The following is a 17079-nucleotide window of genomic DNA, read 5'->3' on the forward strand; positions in this document are numbered from 1 at the left end:
TTCTTCTGCTAGTTGGGGTTTAGTCCACTTCTGTACCCTTCCCTTCAAGGCTCAGGGGTCCAAGATTATCTTCTGTGTCTGTGTTAATTGGTTTCCCTCTTCTTTTTTGAAGAGGGTCTGTGCAGTCGTTCTGCCTAGTCCATCATCTTGCCAGAACTCCTCCTTTGCTCAACATTTTTAAAGGGGTCTTTTACAGTAGATTTTCCTAGGGCAGTATGTGATCTGATTTCTTGACTGCTGCTTCTATGGGCACTGATTGTGGATCCAAGTAAAATGAAATCCTTGACAACTTCAATCTTTTCTCCATTTATCATGATGTTTCTTATTGGTCCAGTTGTGAGAATTTTTGTTTTCTTTATGTTTATATGTAATCCATACTGAAGGTTGTAGTCTTTGATCTTCATCAGTAAGTGCTTCAAGTCTTCTTTACTTTCAGCAAGCAAGGTTGTGCCATCTACATATCACTGGTTGTTAATGAGTCTTCCTCCAAATATGATGCTGCGTTCTTCTTCATATAGTCCAGCTTCTCAGATTATTTGCTCAATATATAGATTATATATGTATGATGAAAGGATCCAACTGTGACACACATCTTTCCTGATACTAAATCATGCAGTATCTCCTTTTTCTGTTTGAACTACTGCCTCTTGGTCAATTAAGTGTTCTAGAATTCCCATTCTTCACAATGTTGTCAATAATTTGTTGTTATCTACACAGACAAATGTCTTTGCATAGTCAAAAAATACAGGTAAACATCTTTGTTGTATTCTTTGAATTCAGCCAACTTCCATCTATCATCAGCAATGATCTCTCTCATTCCACCTCCTCTTCTGAATCTGGCAGTTCCCTGTTGATGTACTGCTTGCAAGTTTTTAAATTATTTTCAGGAAAATTTTACTTGTGTGCAATATTAATGATATTGTTCAGTAATTTCCACATTCTGTTGAATCAGCTTTATTTGCAATGGGCATAAATATGAATCTCTTCCAGTTGGTTGGCTAGGTAGCTGTATTCTGAATTTCTTTTCATAAATGAGTGACCACTTCCAGTGTTGCATCCATTTGTTGAAACATCTCAGTGGGTATTCCATCAATTCCTGGAGCCTTGTTTTGCACCAATTCCTTCAGTACATATTGGACTTCCTTCAGTACCATTGGTTCTTGATCATATTCTACCCTCTAAAATGTTTGAATGCCAACCAATTCTTTTTGGTTCAGTGACTCCATGTTTTCTTTCTATCTTCTTTTGATGTTTACTGCATCATTTACTATTTTGCCATGTTGTTATGTGCCATTGAGTCGGACCCGACTCATAGCGACCCCTCCTTGGGTTTCTGAGGCAGTATCATTACGGAAATAGATTGCCCCATCTTCCTTCAATATTACTACTTGAGGCTTGAATTTTTCTTCAGTTCTTTCAGCTTGAGAAATGCCAAATATTTCCTTCCCTTTTGGTTTTCTAACTCCAGGTCTTGGTATATTTCATTCTAATACTTTACTTTTTCTTATTGAACCACCCTTTGAAATCTTCCTTTCAGCCCTTTTACTTCATCATTTCTTCCATTGGCTACTATCTGTTCAAGGGTTAGTTTCAGAGTCTCTTCTGACATCCATTTTGGTCTTCTCTTCCTTTCCTATCTTTTTAATGACATTTTATTTTCTTCACATATGATATTCTTGATGTCATCCTTCAACTTGTCTGGTATTTGGTCACTGGTGTTCAATGCACCTAATCTATTCTTCAGATGGTCTTTAAATTCAATATACTCAAGGTCATATTTTGGCTCCTCTGGATTTGTTTTAATTTTCTTCAGCTTCAGCTTAAACTTTCATGAAAGCAATTGATGTGTTCCACACTTGGCCCCTGGCCTTGTTCTGACTGATGATATTGAGCTTTTCCATCAACTCTTTCCACAGATGTAGTCCATTTGATTCCTGTGTATTCCATCTGCTGAGGTCCATATGTGTAGCTGTTGTATATGTATATGTCTATTTGTATGTTGTTGAAAAAAGGTATTTACAATGAATATCATTGGTCTTGCAAAATTCTATCATGTGCTCTCCAGTGTCATTTCTATCACCAAGGCTATATTTTCTAACTACCAATGTTCTTCTTTGTTTCTAACTTTTGCATTCCAATCGCCAGTAATTGCCGATACATCTTGATTGCATATTTGGTCAATTTTAGCTGCAGAAGTGCTTAAAAATCTTCAATTTCTTCATCTTCGACTTCAGTGGTTGATCCATAAATTTGAATAATAGTCATACTAACTGGATTTCCTTGTAGGTATATGGATATTATCCTATTACTGACAGCATTGTACTTTAAGATAGATCTTGAAATGTTCTTTTTGACAATTAATACGAGACCATTCCTTTTCAATTTGTCATTTCTGGCATGGTAGATCATATTACTCTCCAACTAAAATGGCTAATACCACTCCATTTCAGCCCACTAATATCTAGGTTATTGATATTTATGTGTTCCATTTCATTTTTAACAACTTCTAATTTTCCTTGATTTATACTTCATACATTCCACATTCCAATAATTAATAAATTTTTGCAGCTGTTTCTTCTCATTTTAAATTGTGCCACATTAGCAAATGAAGGTCCCCAAAGTTTACTCCATCCAAATCATAAATGTCACCTCTAGTTTGAGGAGGCAGCTCTTCCCCAGTGACATTTTGAGTAACTTCTAACCTGAAGGGTTTATCTTCTGGCACTATTTTCATAAGGTTTTCAGTGGATAATTTTTTTTCAGAAATGGACTATCTCTCCCTTCTTCTGCTTCTGTCTTAGTCTGGAAGCACTCCTGAAACCTGTTGACTGTGGATGATCCTGTTGGTATTTGAAATACCCATGGCATAGCTTCCAGCATCACTGCAACATGCAAGCTACCACAGCATGACAAATTGACAGACGAGTGGTAGTATACTGCTGTTGGGACTGTAAAATGGGACAACCACTGTGGAAAGTGATATGGCACTTCCTTAAGAAGTTGGAAATAGAAATACCATATGATCCAGCAATATCTACTACTAGATATATATCTTAGAGAAATAAGAGCCATGACACAAACATACATACACACCCATGTTCATCAGAGCATTATTCACAATAGGAAAAAGACAGAAATAACCTAAGTGCCCATCAACAGATGAATGGAAAAACAAACTATGGTACATGCATACAATGCAATACTACATGTTAAAGAATAATGTTGAATCCGTGAAACACCTCATAATATAGAAGAACCTAGAGTATATGAATATGAAAGCTGGATAATGAATAAGGATGAGTGAAGAAGAGTTGATGCTTTTGAGTTGTGGTGTTGAAGAATACTAAAATGTCATAGACTGCAAGAAGAACAAACAAATCTGTCCTTGAGGAAGTGCAGCTGGAGTGCTCCTTGGAAGTGAGAATGGCCAGACTTCCTGTAGTCTACTTTGATCATATTGTCAGAAGGGACCATTCCTTGGAGAAGGATATCATGCTTGGTAAAGTGAAGGGTCAGAGGAGAAGGTCCTTGGTGAGATGGATTGACACAGTAGCTGAAACAATGGGCTCAGGTATAGCAAGCATTGTGAGTCTGACACAGGACCCGGAAGTGTTTTGTTCTGTTGTACATAGGGTCGCTATGAGTCAGAGCTGACTTGATGGCACCTAACAACAATACCAACAGAGGAAAATATGCTGAATGACATTAGTCAATCACAAAGGGACAAATATTGTACAAGACCACGACTATAAAGTCAAGAAAGTGTTTATACACAAAAAGAAACATTCTTTGAAGGTTACCAGTGGTGAGAGGGAAAGGGAAGGTAAATCACTAACTAGAAGGTAGACATGTATTAATTTGGATGAAGGGACAGACAATATCCGATAAGAGAGAAGTCAGCACAAAGTGATCAAGGCAGCACAAGAGTTAAAGGCAACAAAGGTGAATAAGTATTATGATATACATAATCACATAATAACAGTAATAACAATAATCTATGAGTGGGTACATAGATAGACACACAAGCTGAACAGGGGTGGAAAGTCAAATGGGATTACATCCACAAATATGTATAGGTTTGACAGAGGATAGTTCTACCTATGTATTTATATGTGCTGCAATTATACCCATGAATATAGTAGAGCATACAAGGGACAAGGTTATGAAAACTTCCTAAAAAAACCAACCAAACTCACTGCCATCGAGTTGGATCTGACTCATAGTGACCCCTCCTTGGGTTTCTGAGGTGGTATCCCTATGGAAGTAGATTGCCCATCTTCCTTCTGAGTCATAACCAAACACCTTGAGGGGATGAGTCACTGGGCATGAGGGCTCAGGACCATAGTCTTGGGGAACACTAAGGTTCCATTGGCATAATATAATCCACATCCTACTTTGGTGAGTAGTGACCAGAGTCTTAAAAACTTGTGAGCCACCATCTAAACTGCAACTCTTTGTTTCTCCCCATCCAGAACAAAGAGAAGTGACAAAAATCATAGACTCAAGGAAACAATTGGTCCAAGGAACTAATGGACTATGTGAACCCCAGCCTCCATGACCCTGAGACCAGCAGAATTAGATGGTGCCTGGCTACCACTATTGACCTCTCTGAAAGGGATCACAGTAGGATGTCCTGGATAGAGTGGAAGAAAAGTGTGCAACAAAACTCAAAATCATAAACAAAAAAAAAAACAAACTTACTGGTCTGATGAAGACTGGTGAAACCCCTGAAACTATGGTCCTTAGATACCATTCAAGCTGGGGACTGAATTCTACCCTTATGGTTCAACTTTCAGCCAAATGATAGGCCTATAAGGTGAGCAATAATATCAGGAAAGTTTGCACTCATTAGAATAATCAACCATACAAGATTTGCCCAGGGATAAAGCTAAGAATGCAGGAAAGGACAGCAAAGAAGAATGAAAGGAAATGGTAAACACAGGGAGGAAGTGGAAATTGTGCTGTTACACTGTGGGGATTGCAATGAATATCACAAAACAAAATATATATGAATTGTTGAATGGAAATCCAATTTATTCTGTGAACTTTCACCCAAATCACAGTAAAAAAATATTTTATAAAAAATTACTAAGGTCATGAAGGGAGCTCTGGTGGCGTAGTGCCTAAGGCGTTTGCTAACCAGAGGGCTGGCACTTCAAACCCACCAGCCACTCCTCAGAAGGAAGTTGGGCAATCTACTTCCATAGTGATAGCACCTCAGAAACTCTAGGAAGGGTTGCTATGAGTCAGATCTGAACTGATGGCAAACACAACAGCAAGGTCATGAAAGACAAGAAAAGACTAAGGACTGTCACAAAATGGAGTTGACTAAGGAGATATGAATGACAATTAAGTGCCATGTGGGATTTTGGATTAGATCCTGGGAAAGAGAAATGACATTAGTGGGCAAAATGATGACATCTGAACAAGTTCTGTATTATTTACAACAAACTGTAAGTAATAATATTTTTTCTTGGTTTTGATTATTGTCCTATGGTTATGTAAGTTGTTAACATTAGAAGTTGGGTAAAGGATATGCAAAAGCTTTCTATACTAATTTCACAACTCTTTTGTAAGTCTAAAATGTTCAAGTCTAAAATTAAAAAGTTAAACAAATAAACAAGCACTGACAAATTATGTGCTCAATAGTTGAAAGTAAAAACTAAGTGTGACAAGAAGTTTCAAAGTAGGGGTTCTGGTAAGATGGTGAAACAGGCAGACAAACTACACAGACCCTCTTCAGCAAAGAAAAGGGGAACCAATTAACGCAGATATATAAGATAATCCTGGAACCCTGAGATTTGAGAGGAAGGATCCAGAAGTGGACTAAAGTCTAACTAGTAGAAGAATCTGCATGAGAACACCAAAAAAGGAGAAATATGGAGCTGCAGTCTGTCAGTGATCCTGACAGCATGGACAGCTTGTATATTGCCAAGTGGTGTTAAGACCTAAGAATTAACCTAAAGATTGGCCATTAGCCAGGGGCTGCATGGAGGACTGCACTGGTGGTCAGTGAATAAAAGGGGAAGCAGCAAAGAGGGAGATGGGGTGAGCTGTGGACTTTTGCCTGTCCTTAGGGTGCAGTCATTTTGAATGTTTACAAGCAGTTTGACCATTTTGGATATTTAAAGCAACAGCATTCTCTCAGATTTCAGGGACCTAAGAATAGGCTCAACTTGCTAGGAACCACATGGGCATTCCAGATGCCAACAACTGGAGAGGTGCTACTCTTATACCCCACATCCTCTTGGTGAACGAGGTATGGCCAACCCTCACTCCCACCCACCTTCTGGGCTGGCAGGAATTCCATCCCAGTCTGTGTGTTCTGATGGAGCCTGGGTGCCCTGGCCTGCCCTGCCCAGATTTTTTTTGTTCCTTTTTTTTTTTTTTTAGTTTGTTTGTTTTTGTCTGTTTTAAAATTATTATTATTATGATTATGCTTTTTCTTTCCTTCTTCTTTTGTCCTTTTTATTATTATTCTTTATTCTACCCTTCACAGGATCTAGTTTTCAGCTTTTTCTCTCTTCCTTCTTCCCGATTCCTATTTTTTCTAGTGGTTAAACCCATTCCTTGTTTTTCTTTTGCATTTTTTCCATTTTTTCCTTCATTATTCTCCTACTCTACCTCTTTTCTCTTATTGCCCACCCCCAGTATTTTTTTTTTTCTTTTTTGGTGATTATTCCTGTGTGTTTATGCAGTGTGCTTTTTGTTTGCTTGCTTTTACTTTTTTGATGGCTTGTTGATTGTTATTTTTGTCCAACTGAATGGGAGATAGCAACCATGCCCATACAATGCAACCACACCTGCACCTCCTGCAGCTCCAGTTACTGATTGAGAGCCACCTCTTCCTTCTCCACCAAACAGGCAACAATAAATGACCACCATGAAGATTCTGACTCACCCTCAACTGCTCTTCACAAACAGTTAGCAGAGATCTAAATACAATAATGTCACAATGTCTCAGAGACAACAGATCATCACAGTCCACACAAAGAAACAAAATAAAGTGGTAGAAACAAGGGAGCAGGATACAGACCCAGAACACATCTCTGAGGAAGAAGCAGCATTGGAACTCCCTGATAAGGGATTCAAAAGAATTATACTTAGGTATCTTCTAAGGATTGAGAGATAGATCAAGGAAAACACTGACAAAATTAAGGAAAACACAGACAAAGCCCCAGAACAATTTTGGAAGAAAAATACAAGAACAAAATGACAAAATAAATGAAAAATTAGAAATGACACAAAATCTTCAGATAGAAATCCAGAAGATTAATACTAAATTGTCAGAAATAGATAACACATTGGAAGGCCAAAGGAGTAGAATTGATTCAATGGAAGATACAATTAATGTTATTGAAGACAAATACCTGAATACTTCTTTGGAAACGGATCAATCAGAAAAAAAGATCAAAACAAAATGAAGAATGCCTAAGGAGTATGTGGGATACCATCAAAAGGAATAACCTATGTGTAATTGGAATTCCAGAACAGGAAGAGAAAAATAAAACCACTGAAAAAATTGTCCAAGATTTGTTGGAATAGAACTTGCCTGATAGAATGAAAGATGAGAATATATCCATTCAGGAAGTCCAAGGAACCCCAAATAGGGTAGACCCCAAAAGAAAATCACCAAGACATATCATCATCAAACTCATCAAAACCAAAGACAAGGAAAGAATCCTGAAAGCAGCATGGAAAAAACAAAAAGTTACCTACAAAGGACAACCAATTAGAATAAGTTCTGATTTCTCAGCAGAAACCATACAAGTGATAAGGCAATGGGATGGTATATATAAAACCCTGAAAGAGAAAAATTTTCAACCAAGAATTATATACCCGGCAAAATTGTCCCTCAAATATGATGGTGAAATTAGGAGATTTCCAGACAAGCAGAAATTAAGGCAATTTGTTAAAACCAGACCAAGCTTACAGGAGATGCTAAAGGGAGTCCTTTGAACAGAAAACCAATAATAGCAAGTAACAAATGACCATTAATATACAAGATGACATTAACCCAGAAACCAACATAGCTATGGAAGTAGCCAAAGTTAAGAACTTTGAAAGCAGAGTTGAGGGAATAATTCATTCCATCTGAGGTTGTCTCCAATGGGATGGAATTAATTGCACCAGAAGTGAGAGGTATAGCCTGGAGTGGAGGACAGGGGGCAGGGCATCAGGGATATATTCTTGGGCAGGAAAACACTTGACATGAGCCTCAAAGGCTGGGTAGAATTTTAATAGGTAGGTGTCTTAGCTGCTTAGTGCTGCTGTAACAGAAATATCACACATGAGTGGCTTTAAACAAAAATTATCTTCTCACAGTTCTGGAAACTAAAAATGAAAATCAGGATCTCAGCTATGTCAACTGCTTTATTGTAGGATGTCTCAGACATTCCAATTCCTTTGCATGGCATCTGTTTTCTACTCTGTATGCGTGTGTCTTTGTGTCTATATTGCCCTTTATATAATTCAGAAGTCATTAGGTTTAGGATCTACCCTGTATTGGTATAACCTCAGCTAATTAACGTTACATTAGATTGCATTATGGAAGGTGATTATATTATATTACATTACATTATATTCACAGCTATAACGGTTAGGAGTCCAACATCTATTTCAGCGGGACATATTTCTATCCATAGTAGCTGGTTTGGGGTGGGGAAAGCTTTTGTGGTTTGGGTGAAAGTTACAGAGCAAATTCATCTTCCATACAGCAATTCACATACACTTTGTTTCATGACATTGACTGTAACCTACCACAATGCAACAGCTCTCTTCCCACTTCCTCCCCCCAGCCACCTTTTCCCTATGTCCTTCCCTCTCAAACACTCCTGCCCCCTGAGCTATCTCCCTATGCATACACAGCCCTTCTATTCTCTCATGATTGATCTCTCCAAGGAGTGTATCTACCTAATGTAAATGTTCAGCTCATATGCCTGTCTTTTGATTGGCTGGAAGTCACAGGAGTGGATTCAGTTCCACACCTGAAGGGCAGCTAGGGGCCATAGTCTCAGGGGTTCCATCAGGCTCTAGGTTGATGTTCTTTTAAAGGTCTGGACCAAAGCACAAAGACACTAAAGTGCAGGAAAAAAGTGAGAGGGTAAGTGTCCTGGTTCCTTAGTGCCACTCTGAGAGTAATATACCACAAATGGAATGGCTTGAACAAACAGGAGTTTATTCTCTTACAATTTTGGAGGCTTTAAGTCCAAGTTCAAAGTGCCAGGCTCTAGGGACTGGGTGAAAGCCCCTCAAACTTGGGCTTCAGCTCTACCTCCTGCTCCCAGCCTATTGAAGCTGGAGACTTTTCTTCACTCAGACAGCTGCTGGCTGACAAGCCTAAGATTGACAAATAAAAAGGCACAGTCCCAATGTTACCAAACAACATGGTAAGCCATTAATTCCAGTCCAGTTGAAGTCCCAAGATTGGCAGGGCATGGCACACTGTTGAACAATGACATGTAGGGCTCAAATGTACCAAAAGGCTGGAGACCTTCCTCAAAGTTGCTTTCTGTATACTGGGAGTGGCCCATATCCCTAAAGCAGCTACTCAGCAGCTCCAGTAGATTCCACCATGAAATTAATTACCAATTGCACCATGAGGAATAACTATATCCAGCTGCCCAGCCACTCAACCAGGCCCAGCCAAACTGATACACAAACTTAACTACCATAGCAAGGTTGAATGGAGGCAAAGGCTTTGAATGGGAGTGGAGGAGACCTTTTTGGAAAGGAGGATTAGAGCTGGGATGTCACACTGAGGTAGTTGAGAATACTCCTTGGCTGAACAATGGGACATTTTATCCACGGAAGAATGACAGATACAAAGACTGAACTCATAGCCATTGGCTGAAGAGCAACTGAAGACGTGTGGGGACAAATAGTATATTTTTTAAGGCCTTTGTGGAGGTGGAGGACTCAGGTGGAGAAAAATCACTGACTGGGGACTGATGTGTGCAGAGAGATATTTAGAGGATCTCCAACCTATAGTGGGCATTTATTCTGTGGATACTGGGGTCACATGGAAAGCAGGTCTAGCCTCAGGGTCCCTGGGCATTGCTGCTGTCTGCTTTGTGAACAAAATCGAGAACACTGAAGTGGTCAAGGATTTAATTCTACTTGCATCAACATCCATGGAAGCAGCAGTCAAGGAATCAAATGAGTACTGCATTGGGAAATTTGCTATACAATACGTCTTAAAAGTTCTAAAAAGCAAAGATGTCACTTTAATGACAAAGGTGCATCTGACCCAAGCCACAGTCTTTTCAATCACTTCATATACATGCTGGACAATGAAAAGAGAAGACAGAAGAACTGATGCATTTGAATTGTGTAGGCAAATAGTATTGAACATACCACGGATTGCCAGAAGAACACAAAAATCAGTGTTGAAAGAAATCAAACCAGAATGTTCCTTAGACACAAGGATGTAGAAACTTTGTCCTGCTTACTTTGGACACATCATCAAGAAAGACCAATAGCTAAAAAAGGATATCATGTTTGGTAAAATAGCGGGTCAGCAAAAACGAGGGAAACCCTCAATGCGCTGGATTGACACAATAGCCACAACAATGGATTTAAGGATACCAATGATAGAGACAATGGTGCAGGATTGGGCAACTGAGTCAGAGCTGACTCGACAGAAACTAACAACAACAGCTCTGTGTTTGTCTTATGGCACAAGAGGGATTCCCGTTTAGATAAGGAACTTCACCTGCTCAGAGAGAGTATCACTCTTTGTTAATCTCTCTCACTTTCTGAGAATTGGCTTGTTGACTGGCATGATCACCATGGTCAGTGGTACTCAGAGAAGTCTCTGTGGTCACGTTGAGTGTCAGGAGTCCCAGTGGGATGTGTAGTGCTTGGCCCACTGCTTCTCATCCCCAGTGGAAATGATGTGTATGAGCTTCCCCCAGATATTTGTGAAGCAGGTTGGCAGTGGGGATGAATGGTTCTCTAAAAACACATAATGTGCGAGATTCTTATGTCATGGCTAGACAACTCCCACTGGGCCTGTTTGCTGGCCCCAAGTGGTGTCAAGAGACTTGGGGAACTTCTGACTCATCTTAGCAAGTGACTGTGGCCTTTTTGCTGAAAAGCCCAGTCCCAAGGGACGAAGTAAATGTTGCACAGGTAGGTACAGTCAGTCACATGGCTACATGGCTTGCTGTGATGACAAGTTCCAACAGGACTTTATGGCTGTGTGTGATGGAAACCATAACACATGATTTTCGGGAGGAGGTCAGTACTGGGAGGATCTTTGGCTCTGAACAGTCTAACAATGGCCGTAAAGCTTAGCAGCTGTGAGGGATATCAGGTACTGAAGGACTTTCGGACTTAGGTTAAGCCTGGGGTCTTGAGGCTAGAACTTTAGCTTTTAAAAATGTAAGCAATAAGACTGCACTTAGAAAAGTAAACTCATCAGGTCTCTGTACATTCAAGTTTGGAGACTGATGAGAGCAAACCTCCAGTTAATTAATTTTATAAAGAAATGGACTTTAGATGTAGTGCCACATTTATCCTTCTAGGAGTTGACCCCTCAATGCCAAATAAGTATCCCCTTGATATTCTGGAAGGCTCATGTTTTCACCTGGTCTCATTGCTTACAATAGAGTTACCTCATTCCTGGAAATTTGGTAGCAAAACTCTGGAGGGAGCTTAGTTCCGGCCTCTGCTGCCCATCCTTCCTCTTTGTAACTGCAATAGGGATTAATGAAATCAGAGACTAGTATTAGACCTAAACAAATGTGTCCTGTCATGAATGCAGTGTCTTGGCCTTTCTGTGTCCAGAGGGAGAGGCAGAAAGGAGTGGTTAAGAGGACTGGAATGTGAACAAGGACTCAGTTTCAAATCCTGGCTCCACCACATCATAGTTATGTAACCTAGGGCAAACACCTGCAAAGAGCCAAGCCTTTCTCTCCTCATTGATGAAATGGCCTCCTAACAACTCTTTACAGGATGATTGTCAAAATTAAGTAACTCCATATCTGTAAGCTCTCAGCACAGTGCCAGCACAGAGAAAAATCCTAGTCAGTGTTAGCTCCCCAACTTCTACTGCTGGGGTTTCTTTGTGTCTTCTCAATGAAGTAGATATTATCATCTTCATTTTCAAATGAAGACACAGGGGTTAAGGAGTAGGTCAAGGATGCAGATGCTAAGTGGTGGAGTGGACTCAGAGAGAGGTCTGTCTGACTCCAAAGTCCATATTCTTTCCATGACGCCAGGCTGACTCCTAGGGTCAACAGCATGAGGCTGTGTGGGCTTGGAAAGTTGCTGCAGCTCTTTGAAGTTCTTTTAAACATCTTTGCCATTTAAGAACCATCGTTGGAAAATTCTGTTCATCAGACATGTGCCCTGCCAGGTCATCCAGCAGCCCAAGAGCTTCTTTTCTTTGCCAGTGTGACAGGCTGCCAGGTCCATCCCCAGTTCAATCTCAGGCAAATCTGGGTGTTGTGAACAATAATTGCAAACATTTTGGTTAAAATATCTGATGTGCCACACATGGTGCTGAAAGTTTTACCTCATTTTCTCATTTGATCCTTGCATCAATCCTGTGAAGAAGGTACTTTTATTCCTATTACCCTGATCAGGAGTCTGAAGATTAGCAGCAGGAGTTGCTGTTGAGTTGACTCTGATTCATGGCGACCTCACATGCACCAGAATAGAATTGTGCTCCGCAGGGTTTTCACTGACTGATTTTTTGGAAGTAGATTCCCAGGCCTTTCTTCTGAGATGCTTCTGGGTGACGAAGGGCCATAGTCTCAGAGGTTCCTCCACTCTCTATCTGACCAGAAAGCCTGGTCTTTTTTTTTTTGTTGTTGTTGTAATTTTGAGTTTTGTTTTACCATTTTCTCCCACTCTATACAGGACTTTCTGATGTGATCCCTTTCAGAGGGATTGGCAGTGGTAGCCATACACCACTCTGTTCTTCTAGTCTCAGGGTCTGCTCCATTTTTCAAGTTAATTTTTGCATGAGGTGTGAAGTAAGGGTTTAAAATTAAATCAGTCTTTTCACATATGGATATATAATTGTCCCAGCACCATTTGTTGAAAAGACTATTCTTTACCCATTAAGTTACCTTGGCATTTTTATTGAAAATCTTTTGACCATAAACATAAGGATTTGCTCCTAGACTCTTAATTCTATTATGTTATCTATATATTTATCTTTACCACAACATCTTGGTTACTGAAGTTTATAGTAAGTATGGTAGTTAAGGTTGCGTGTCAACTTGGTTGGGCCTGGTTGAGTGGCTGGGCAGCTGAATGTAGTTATTCCTCATGGTGAGATTGGTAATTAACTCCCTGGTGGAATCTATTGGAGCAGCTGAGTAGCTGTTTTAGGGATATGGTCTGCTTCCCATATATAAGAAGCAGCTTTGGGAATGGTCTCTAGCTTACGGCACATTTGAACCATGCATGTAGCCATGTCATTGTTCAGCAGCCTGCCATGCTCTGCTAACCTTGGGACTTACAGTGGACTTGAATTAATGGTCTGCCATGTGGCTTGGTAACATCAGGACTATGCCTTTTTATTTGTCAACCTTGGACTTGTCAGTCTCAGCAGCCAGCAGCTGTCTGAGTGAAGAAAGCCTCTAGCTTCAGTGGGCTGGGAGCAGAAGGCAGAGCTGAAGGCCAGGTTTGAGGGGCTTTCACCCAGCCCCTAGAGCCTGGCACTTTGAACTTAGACTTAAAGCCTCCAAAATTGTAAAAGAATAAACTCCTGTTTGTTCAAGCCATCCCATTTGAGGTATATTGCTGTCAGAGTGGCACTGGGTAACCAGAACAGTAAGCTTTGAAATAAGTAAATGTAAGTCTTTAATTCTGTTTTTCTTTTTCAAAATTGTTTTTGCTATTCTAAGTCCTTTACATTTCCATAGAAATTTTATAACCAGCTTTCTGATTTCTACAAAAACTTCTGCTAAGATTTTGCTGGGATATTTTTGAATCTAAGGTGAATTGAGGAGTATTTTCATCTTAATAATAGAGTCTTTCAATCCATGAACATAGAATGTCTTTCCATTTATTTAGATCTTTAACTTCTCTCAGCAATATTTTGTTTCTGGTGTACAAGTCTTGAACTCCTTTTGTTAGATTTATGCCTTAGCATTTTATTTTTTTCATACTAATATTTTCAGATTGTTGCTTACAGAAATACAATTGATTCTTGTGTATTGTATCTTGTATATTGATCTTGTGTATTGTATATTGTTTAGTGCTTGCTGAACTGTTGTTGTTGTTAGGTGCTGTTGGGTCAGTTCTGACTAATAGTCACCCTGTGTACAACAGAACGAAGCACTACTTGGTCCTGTACCATCCTCACAATTGTTGCTGTGCTTGAGCCCGTGCTGCTGAACTAGTTTATTAGATCTAGTAGTTTGATTTTTTAGTGGATTCCTTAGGATTTTCCTTATATAGGACTGTGTTGACTATGAAAAGCTGAAGTTGACTTTTTCCTTTCCAATCTAATCTCAAATCAAACCAAACTCACTGCCATGGAGTCAATTCCGAGTCATAGTGACCCAGATTGGGTTTCTGAGGCAGTAAATCTTTAGGGAGTAGATTGCCCCATCTTCCTTCCGTGGAGTGGCTCTTGGGTTTGAACCACAACTTTCTGGTTAGCAGTCAAATGCCTTAGGCACTGTGCTACTAGAGCTCCTTAAAACATAGAACGTATCATGAATTTGTGTGTCATATTTGTGTAGGGGCCATATAGAGTCCCAAAGTTTGTCTTGTCAGAAGTGGGATTCAAACCCATGCCTCCAGGAGAGACTGCAACCTGAATGCAGTGCCTTACACTGCTCTGCCATTCTGATGACAGTTGCAATCTATATCTACATGCTTTTATTTCCCTTCTCTCTCTGCCTTATTGCAGTTAGAACTTCTAGGAAAAATGTTGAATGTAAGGGTTGAGAGTGGACATCCTTAACTTGTTTTCAGCTTAGGGTTGTTGTTGTTGTCATCATGTTGTTAGGTGTCATCATGTCAGTTCCAACTCATAGTGACCCCATGTTCAAAAGAAAAAAAGCACTGTCTGATCCCGTGCCATCTTCACGATTACTGCTATATCTGAGTCCATGTTGTAGCCACTGTGTCAATCCATTTCAATGAAGGTCTTCCTCTTCTTCACCAACTCTCTAGTTTACCAAGCATGATGTCTTTCTCTAGTGACTGGTCCCTCCTGATAACATGTCCAAAGTACATGAGATAAAGTTTTGCCATCCTTGCTTCTAAGGAGTATTCTGGCTGTACTTCTTCCAAGGTAGATTTGTTCATTATTCTGGAAGTCCTTGGTATATACTTCACCAAAACAAAAAATCAAAGGTATCAATTCTTCTTCAGTCCTCCTTATTCATTGTCCAGCTGTCACATGCATATGAGGCTGTTGAAAACACCATGGCTTGGCTCAGGTGCATCTTGATCCTCAAAGTGACATCTGGTTTTTAACACTGTAAAGAGATCTTTTGCAGTAGATTTGCAAAGTGCAATATGTTGGTTGATTTCTTGACTGCTACTTCCATAGATGTTGATTGTGGATCCCAAAACAAAATCCTTAACAATGTCAGTCTTTTCTTCATTTATCATGATGTTGTTTATTGATCCAGTTGTGAGGGTTTTTGTTTTTTTGTGTGTTAAGATGTAATCCATACTGAAGGCTGTAGTCTGATCTTCATCAGTGAGTCCTTCAGGTCCTTTTCATTTTCAGCAAGCAGAATTGTGCCATCTGCAAGTCACAGGTTGTTAGTGAGTCTTCCTCCAAACCTGATGCTGTGTTCTTTTTCATATAGTCCAACCTCTTGGATTATTTGCTGAGCATACAGATTGAATAAGTATGGTGAAAGGATACAACCCCAGTGCACACCTTTTCTGATTTTAAACTACACGGTATCCACTTGTTCTGTTTGAACACCTGTCTCTTGGTCTATGTTCTGCAGGAGCACAAATAAGTTTTCTGGAATTTCCATTCTTTGCAATGTTACCCATAATTTGTTATGATCCACAAAGTCAAATATCCTAGCATAGTCAATAAAACATATTTTTGGTATCTTTTTGCTTTCAGCCAAGATTCATGTGACATCAGCAATGATATCCCTTGTTCCATGTCATCTTATGAATCCAGCTTGAACTCTGGCATTTCCCTGTCTATATATTGCTGCAACTGTTTCTGAATTATCTTTAGCAAAATTTTATTTGCATGTAATATTAATGATATTGTTGAATAATTTCTGCATTCTGTTGGCACACCTTTCTTTGGAATGGGCATAAATATGGATCTTGTCCAGTCGATTGTCCAGGTAGCTGTCTTCCAAATTTCTTGGCATAGATGAGTGACTACTTCCACTGTTGCATACATTTGTTGAAACATCTCAATTGGTATTTTGTCAATTCCTAGAACCTTGTTTTTCACCAGTGTCTTCAGTGCAGCTTGGACTTCTTCAATATCATTGGTTCTTGATCATATTCTACCTCCTGAAATATTTGAATGTTAACCAATACTTTTGGGTACAGTGACTCTCTGTATTTCTTCTGTCTTCTTTCGATACTTCCTGTGTCATTCAACATTTTCCCTATAGAATCTTTTAATATTGCAAATTGGGGCTTGAATTATTTCTTCAGTTTTTTCAGGTTGAGAAGAAGGTTAGGTTGGTTTTCTTTGCACATTTCATTAAATACTTTGTTTCTCAAGCCACCCTTTGAAATGTTCTGTTTAGCTCTTTTACTTCATCATTTTTTCTATTTGCTTTAGCTACTCAATCTTAGCAGAAAAGTATTCGGTCTTTCAAAATTTAGCATGATGTTAGTTAACTGTACTTTTTTTTTTTTCTTTTGTAGCTGGAAAATCCCTTCTATTTCTACTTTGCTGAGGTTTTTTTTTTTTACATAAATTTTATCCACAGTAAACTAAATCTTAAGAAAACCTAATTTTCATTTACAAACAAAAAATTATAGAAAGAAATTATCTCTAAGTCAATAGAAACAAAATTGAGCATAAAATGTAAAATAATCCAACAAAAAAAAAATTGGGAAATTGGAAATACTGCCCCCAAATACTCCTAAAACCCAAAGGAAATAAAAAAA

The sequence above is a fragment of the Orycteropus afer genome, unplaced genomic scaffold (assembly GCF_000298275.1).
Source record: "Orycteropus afer afer isolate SDZICR_OR568_19922 unplaced genomic scaffold, OryAfe1.0 scaffold00134, whole genome shotgun sequence".
Lineage (NCBI taxonomy): Eukaryota > Metazoa > Chordata > Mammalia > Tubulidentata > Orycteropodidae > Orycteropus > Orycteropus afer.